Source organism: Etheostoma spectabile, chromosome 15 (genome assembly GCF_008692095.1).
Source record: "Etheostoma spectabile isolate EspeVRDwgs_2016 chromosome 15, UIUC_Espe_1.0, whole genome shotgun sequence".
Lineage (NCBI taxonomy): Eukaryota > Metazoa > Chordata > Actinopteri > Perciformes > Percidae > Etheostoma > Etheostoma spectabile.
Genome location: NC_045747.1, coordinates 30774939 through 30784170, shown reverse-complemented (window position 1 = coordinate 30784170; position 9232 = coordinate 30774939).

Genomic DNA, 9232 nt, shown 5'->3' with positions numbered 1-9232 from the left:
ACAGGAAGTAAAACTAAAGGCAGGACGAGACCAAAACACAACTTCAAAATAAAACAGGAAACAGAACATACTGACACTCGGGAGAACACCAGACCGGAGAGGAACAAGACACAAACACAAGACCAGGGAGGGAACGCAAAGAGGGAAAGGAATACGGGATTAAAAAAGATGAAACCATAACAGGTAGGGTTGAAAAAATGAAGAAAATGTTGAAAAAAAGCATCAAAAAGTATCTCAAAAGTGTCAAAAAAAGTGTTGAAAAAGCGTAAAAAAATTGTTCATTTTCAGTTTTAATCTGGGAGGAAAACACAAGGGTTAAAGTTCTTTTCAATGTAAATGTCTGTTTGTGATGACGGTAAAATCCGAATGTTCCTTTGTTTTGAAATGCCTGAGGTTGTACTTAAAACTAAAAATCAGTTTTATTACATTTTACACTCCACATATGGATCATGGTCTTTGAAGGTTAGAGTTAGGCTACAGTATGTTAGATATGGTATGAATAAATACCTAAATGCGTATTCATGTTGCTGCTTTTTAATACAGTGACAGAGCAAGTGCTTTCCCAACATGCAGTTCACCATCAGACTCAACCAAGGAGAGACCCCAGCCATTATTCATCATTTCACCTCGTTGGAAGTGAAGTACTTTGGGATCAAGTGAAATATGCATGTCATCCCTGCTTCCTAATTGAAGCAAAGAGAAGAATTACTCTCCGTCGGAATTTGATCAGTGTCATTAGAAAAATGTAGCTGGGGGGGGGGGTTAGGCAGAAAGATAAGCAATATAAATGTTTAAGCTTGATGAAGGGGTGGCATTAACGGAGGTAATTATGTCTCGCTGGCGCAGGAACAGGTGATCAATAATTAATGCACAGCAGGTCACGTGATGGAGATATCTTTTAAATTCTGCAATTCAGGAGAAAAATATTGAAAAAAATAGTTATTATTCAATTCCTCCTCTCTGATGAGAAATGCATGCACTGAGCATGTGTGTGTGTGTGTGTGTGTGTATGTGTGTGTGTCTGTGTGTGTGTGTGTGTGTGTGTCTGTGTGTTATTACACTGCAGCATTGTCAGACTTTTCTGTAGTGACCCACGCCAACTTGGTGTACAGACTTTATTAAATGATCAAACTGAACATGTTTTTATTTTTAATACGAGTGATCCATAAATAGCCATATGATACTTGATACTTGAAACAAGATCATTTAATTCTAGTAATTAAAAAAGAACTATGAAATGTTAAATAGTCATAACCAGCACTCTAAAAGTATTGTAAGTAATAGAAATAAACAGTGTTGGGCAAGTTACTTCCAAAATCTAATACATTAGATAGAAACCTCCTATTCATCACATGCAACTAAACCAAACAGCACATGAACATATATAATGGAAGTGAATATGGCTCTTTAAAAAATCTACAATTACAATTCTTTTTATTTACTTTTCATTGCAATTAAAATTTTCAACAATACATTTTTCTTTAGCCTCAAACAAAGGTTAGGTATTGCTGTTATATTTTTTCCCAATGGAGTTGTGTGTGTCAGCCATTTATGTTGTATGTATGAAGTAGCTTTAAATTAATTAGCTGTTTTTTCCTGAGATGTGTCATGAGTTTTCTTCCAATCGTTTTCTGAATAGTCCTCTTTTAGTCCATCCTCCATGTCTCAGGTCTGTTTCTTTAGAGCCACACACAAGCCTGTTATATATTGATGAACTCAAACCCCTCCCTTTGAGAGTGCAGGAATCCTGACTGATTGGTTTTGCATAGAAGATATAAAGTTCTTCACTTAGAGACATTCATAAAAATGTGTCCTTGGGATGTCATACATTACTTCAAAGTTCATTATAATCCCTTGACGTATTCCTTTCTTTGCCCGTATCTGGAAACCTGCATCCATGCCTGGTTGAAATTGCCCCGCACTGGGCTGAGTTGTGACTCCAGTCCAATACATTGATATATCTGTTTACCTCAAACAATACATTAACCATATTAAGATCTATAGGATGAGCAGTATGTGTCCTTAAATACTTTAGCTTGTACTCAAAAGTCTCTACTTTCCTTATCATTTGGATAGATTTCATTTAGCTGTAAACAGAGAGTGGAGACTATTAGGAGATAGTCGCCATAGTAAGAACAACTTGTCTATTTGATTAATTCCAGGTGTCTTTGTAAAAAGATCCTCATTCTGTAAATATATATTCATTTATTGTTTGGAACTTTAATATCAAGATGAGATTATTTCTAGGAAATGTTAATAAATTAATGTAATTTACAGCATTGTCTGTGTGCTCGGTTTAATTGGTTTTATTGACGGGGGGGGGGGGGGGGGGGGGGGGGGGGGGGGGGGAGTTTACCATTCATTAAGACTGTTTGAATCCGTTTGTATGGCTCTTCCTTTAGGCCAACAGTATCAAAAATAAATACATTATTTATCAATTTTTCCTGGCAGTGCATAAGATGCCTGTTAAACTGCTTTGGTTTATCATGTAAAATAAATAATTTAAATGGAAATTAAATCTATAGAAAACATAAGTGAAACAAACATGAACTATTTTTGGTATCTGGCCACTGTATGTGGACTATTAAGTTTCTAAAAGGACATTTTATTGAGTTTATATGACCAGTTCTTTCAAGAAATATCTGGCAATCTTAAAACAATGATCTAAATCTCTTGACTTTCCATATAATTAGAAGCCAATTACATATTTCAGTTGCGAAATCATGGGAAGGGAAGTTATTAAAAAATTAAATCCCATTAAAAAAAAAGCATCAAATATATTTACTGTAATTGCCGAAATAAAAAAGAAAAAGTTATTGTTCACGCTTGTGACAGAGATGTGTCTTCATCATCCCGGTGCCAGTTCAACCATCTAACACATTCAAATTTTAACAACTTTACATTCATTCATTAATTAATTCATTCAAATTGAGCCTGTTCAGTGGAAAGCTGCTCCTTCCCAAGACTCCTTCCCAGACTCAAGGATTCCTTTGTCCCTCATGCCATCAGACAACTCCTCACTCAGGGGGGAGGAGGAAATAGGGCAGAGAGAACCAACCAACCATACATACATACATACATACATACATACATGGACTTACATTAATACCTGGACACTTTAACACTTGACTCAACACTGACACTTTTGACTGATAATTTATGGTTAATGTCTTTTTATTGACAAATAATAATAATTATTACTGTTATTGTTATCTTTATACTGTCTTCTATACTGTATTCATGCTAAAACTACTGCTGGAAATTTCAATTTCCTTGCGGGAGTCATCCCAAAAGGATTAATAAAGAGAAGTCTAAGACATTATACATTGGCTTTCGAAATCTTTATTCAGACCAAATCTTTTCTTAAAAAGGAAAAGTTTGTGGGGCAAAAGTTATGTGTCTGCCCGCTTTCTCCACAAATCCTGGCGAAAAAACATGCTTTTTTTTCATTTTTCATTTTTTTGTCATTGTGTGGAGTGAAGCGAGGCCAGAACCAATCTGCTTCCAAACAGTGCACACATTGTTTTGTGTTATTATACTTCATTTAGCAAATTTTATACAATCCTTTTTTCCCTTTGGTCCACTTTCTTGCCATTATGCTGTGATGTTAAGTTGACACTTCTGTTTCTGCCTACATATTGTAGACGTTGGTTCAACTCATAAAGCTGCATGGTCAGGTTGTGATAGTCAGTGTTGTAACTCCATCCAGTGCTCAAACACATTCATTACAGGCACTGACCTTAAATACAACATTTCAGTCAGTATTATGTAACACCTTGACGTTGGATAAAATTCTCTAAAACTCTTCTGTTTTCAGTAGGCTCTGGTCTGTATTGTTTGGAGATCAATGTAAGTAGTTTATATGTAGACTAACTTAACATATCCTTATCATTTAAATTCTCTTTTCAATGAAATACATTCATTCAGTGTGCCTGTGCAGAGGATTGTCTTTAGTTGGATCTTGTGCACCATCTTGTGGCTGTAGAACTACATCACATGAGAAGTGATTTGTCACTCATGGAACAGTCTGGTAAGGATGCCTCCTGGGCGCCTCCCTAGGGAGGTGGTCCAGGTACGTCACGCTGGGAGGAGGCCTTGGGGAAGACCCAGGACCAGGTAAAGGGATTATATCTCCAACCTGGCCTGGGAACGCCGGGAGCTGGTTAATGTGCCTCGGGAAAGGGAAGTTTGGGGTCCCCTGCTGGAGCTGCTGCCCCCGTGACCCAATACCGGATAAGCGGCCAAAGATGGATGGATGGATAGATGGAATACTCTGACCATAGATTAGACTATTAGAAGTTAAAGAATCAAATGAATTTATTTTGTTTTATTTATAGTATCAGGGCATAGCAGGGTGTAGCAGGGCTTAGCATGGCACTGCAGGGTGTAGCAGGGTGTAGCAGGGCACTGCAGGGTGTAGCAGGGTGGGCAACAGCTGCAATCATGATTTAGGTGCTACCCTAATCCATGGAAAACTGCAGGGCGAGAAAACATAAGGACTCAAGGGAATAAGCTTCCCAGAGCTCCGGAGAGGATGACCAATCAACATGTAATAGGATCTATTGTGTAATTTCTTGATGTATATTTGATATAGTATACAGTAAGACTGGCATCTATTTTATAATATGTTACTAATGGGTTTTGTCTTGTATCTGATATTGTTGTGAGGCAGAAGGAGGACCCATACGCAGAGTTAGGGTAGGAGGCTTCATTTAAAAATTTTTTTTTAAAAAGTCTGCAACAACACAACAAAAAGTCCCTAAAAGAGAAGGAAAAGACAGCAAACGGGAAGACTACACAAAGAAGACTCACGTGGAAGCTTGGGAACATCGACCGGACCACACAGACTGGACAAAAGGATGTGACAAGGGACAAAAGGATGTGACAAGGGACGAGGAGACATTAAATACATGAGGTAACGAGAGGCAGGTGACAAGAGGGCAGGGAAGCGGGTGGAGAACATCAGGTAATCACAAGAGCGGGAAGACACAGGAAGTAAAACCACAGGCATGACGAGACAAAAACCAGACTTCAAAATAAAACAGGAAACTGAACACACAGACACTCAGGACAGGACCAACAACGCAAGACCGGGGAGAGAAGATACAAACACAAGACAGGATTAAAAAAAAAAATACCTAAACCACCACGGATATATGCCAATGCATTACATATTTTTTTTTTTTTTTTTTAATTGTATTCAGTATATTTATAGAGCATTTCTATATTATAAAGTCCATGCAATGGTTAAAGTCATGGGTTAGGATTTCGTAATATTGAGATGTTTATATAGTTTTAGTGTATTTTACAATTGTAGGGGTTGTTAATTTTTAATTAATTGCACAGCTAATGTTGCAATTTTCAAACACTCTTAAATTTAATAAAACACCCCAAAATTAATGAAAGTAGAGATTTGTACTTGCCAAAGAGCGTTGTGTGGAATCAATCATGTTATTTTGGGCAATTTAAAAGAACACTGATATAGGAAAACATGTCAATTTGACATGAGGGTTAAGTAAACTGGTGGTTTGAAGAGCAGGGGTTGTGGGACTGTTGTTGATTGGAGATGGCGGGCAGGTTTGAGCGGGGGGGGGGGGGGGGGGGGGGGGGGGGGGGGGGGGGGGGGGGGGGAGCAGGTGATTGCGGATGAGACTCAGGTGTGCGTGGTCAGCTGGCCTCAGAAGGAGGGAGAGTGAGGATAAAAAGAAAACGGCAGGGACAAACGGGGCAGGCCGACAGAAAACTCAGATAGAAAAATGGTAAAGAAAACAGATACTCACGGCCAGCCGGACCCAAACCATGACAACTTGTTACAGAACAGGCAGCAAGATAACACTACATTTTAACTTTATCAGTACCTTTGGTCCACCTTCTGCTAGCTTATCTTTGCCTAGTTTACTAGGGCCGTCTACAATTAACAATAACGTTAGCAAGTAAAAGCCCCACAATGGGAACAAAGGAAGGTCTCCATTGTCTAAAAGGCATTTTTGGTGAGGTTGGCTTGTCACCCTTCTCTGACTTGCAAAATGCATTCGGTCTCCTCTTTTGGTTGGGACTCAAGGCCTACAGTGTCCCCCTGGCAGAGGTCTTTGCCCATGCAAGTATTTACTGTGCACCCTAAAAACAGTGGCATGGTATCTGGGCTTTAGCAGTTCTTGGTGATATCTGGTTCCTCTGCCCTTCCCATTGCGAGGATCTGGGCATGTGATTGCCCATGCCTGAGTATCGATCTTGACTTGCATGATGTTTGGTCTAATATTCCAGAAGTATCTTTCAATCCAGACCATCAGCAGATTCCCTACAGTGTCACACATAGGACAAATCTCACTCCCGTGCAAATGCACCACATGAAAATAATTGACAGCCCTTTATGCACTTTCTGCCCATTAAAAGCACAAAGTCACATATCTTGACATGATCTGGGAGTGTTCTCCTGTTGGTCCGTTCTGGAACAATGTTGCATCCAAAATGTTTGTCTTGATTAATATTACTGTGCCTGTTACTGTCAATGTCTTGATTCTGAATGACCTTTCAGCTCTCTGGGACTCAGAAACGTATTTGCTGGACTTGCAGCTGCAAAAAAAAAATGATTGGGGAAAACTCTGGACACTTGGCGGAGCAATGCGGACTCTGTGACGCCCTCTAACTTGCGCAGGTGTTTTGTCTAGTCCCTTGTCTGGTGCAACCCGGTCTCATATAAAAACGGACCCTGACTACGTTGGTCCAATGTGCAATAACGTAGAGGGGTTACAACTCAAAGGCCATTATTGTAACGCTGTTCATAGGTAATAGTTCAGCATGATCTACTGCACTGTTCAATCCATGCACTGTTTACTTTTTCACTTTTGCATCATCATGACACACAGTCTACAAAAGTATCTCACTTTATCATGGTCGTTGCATTTCTGTGAGTGATTTTTATTTTTACGTATGTGTGATATGTGCGTGTATACGTGTGATATATGTGTGTATATGTGTGTATATGTGTGATATATGTGTGATATGTGTGATATATGAGTGTATATGTGTGATATGTGTGTTTATGTGTGATATATGTTTGATATCATGTGTGTTATGTGTGATATATGAGTGTATATGTGTGATATCATGTGTGATATGTGTGATTTGAGTGTATATGTGTGATATCATGTGTGATATGTGTGATAAATCTGTATATATGTGGGATATCATGTGTGATGTATGTGATATATGAGTGCATATGTGTGATATATCTGTATATATGTGTGATAAATGTGTGTATACGTGGGATACATATGTGTTTGTTGTGTTATGGTTGTCTTGCTACTGGATGCCTAGAATTTACTTTGGGATGAATAAAGTATCTATCTATCTATCTATCTATCTATCTATCTATCTATCTATCTATTGAGCTGTTAGGAAACAAAAAGTGGAACAGATTGATCAGCGTACGTGGCAAAGATAGGGATACAACAAACAAAATAAATGATCACAATTCATACAGTGGAGCGAAAAACAACAACTTTGAAGTGGTTTCATGCACAGGACACCTACACAACAGACCATTGATCCTGGTTTAGCTAGCTCTTAGCAACATATATCGAACTAGGGATGTCTAAATGAAGCTTTATGAACCATTAGCATCCGCCGACCCTACTATGGCACTCTAGGTTTCAAGACTGAATGATAATTTACTGTGCTTTCAACCATTTGTTCCACAGAGAGTGGTCTAGTGGGCTCAGAAAATAAAGAAAAGGCCTCATAAAGCTTTATGTGGTCATCACTATATCAAAGATTCTTACTAACTAACCCACTGAAAGTGCCAAGCTAACAGAGCTAACGAGTTTTAGCCCGATGCTGAGTGTACTGTGAAAGGCCCTAAAAGGTTCCCATTTCTTTGCAACACAAGCACTACATGGTTTTAAGTTTGTGTTGAAAAGTGTTACCCTGTACTTACTTGGGTTTATCAGAGATTTGTGACAATAGGCTCGTTCGAGATGAGCCAGGTCTGCGCAGAATCGATCACGGCCGGCGTCGGCGCCCGTTGCTGCCGGTTAGATTTGGTCCACTTGACCCCACTTGCTCTGACGTCATGCACACGGGGCAACGGAAATCTCACGAGAGCAAGGCGGCCGCAGTTCTGAGACGCAGGCGGCGCGTTGCTTTCACCCTGCAAGAGCAAGCGGACCAGAGCATGCTGGGAACGCCGGCTTCTCAGCTGATTTAACACCTGATGGGTTTACACATGATGAAGTTTTATATAAACTTTTTATTGTTTTTGAATCGGAGGGATTTTAATTGCTATTTGTCAAATGTAAAGACTTATTCTGTCCAGAACACATGTTGTGTGGCTGATAGTTAAGTTTTAGAATCAGAGAGACTAAATCTATCAATCACTTATCATCTACAGTGTGTTGTTAATTAAAATCAGCAACAGGTCGCATGTAGAGCACTTTGCAGCTACTCTGTCATAATTAAAACAACTGGAGACTGTGTACGCTGGTATGTGGTCTGATTATATCTATTAAATCGGAATCGCACCACAGGGTTTTCACACTTCCTGTCCAGCCTGAAGGCGGCTGGAATGGCTGGAAACTGTCCGACTTTACCGCAGCTTTTTGTCACCGCCCCCCGCTGCTGCCGCCTGCTCTCGTCCACTTTCCAGGCGAGGCGCAGTTCATCTCGAACGAGCCTAATGATAACATCACTAAATTCAGGTCCAGTGGGGCAACAAACATGAATAATCAACCCTCTCCCTTGAGCCTCACCTCTGTCAAGTCATCAAAACCTCCTTCTTTCACCTTTGAAATATTGCCAAAATGAGACCCTCACTCACTCCCTCTGCTGCCGAAAGACTTATTCATGCCTTTTTCTCCTCATGACTTGACTATTGCAACTCACTACTCCTCGGCATCAGCTCCATTAAAAGGCTCCAACTGGTTCAGGACTCAGCCGCACGACTCATCACCCGCTCCACATCCTGGCACCACATCACTCCGGTCCTAAAACAGCTACACTGGCTTCCCATTTCTCACCGGATCACTTACAAAATCCTGGTCCTTACCTACAAAGCCATACACCACCTTGCCCCGTCATACCTCACTGTCCTCCTCTCCCCCCCCTACCAACCTACACGGTCCCTCAGATCCACCTCAGCCGGTCTCCTCTACGCCCCCAAGTCAAAGCGCCGCAGTTTTGGGGACAGAGCCTTTTCCAGGGCAGCTCCCGGGCTCTGGAACTCCCTCCCCCATGA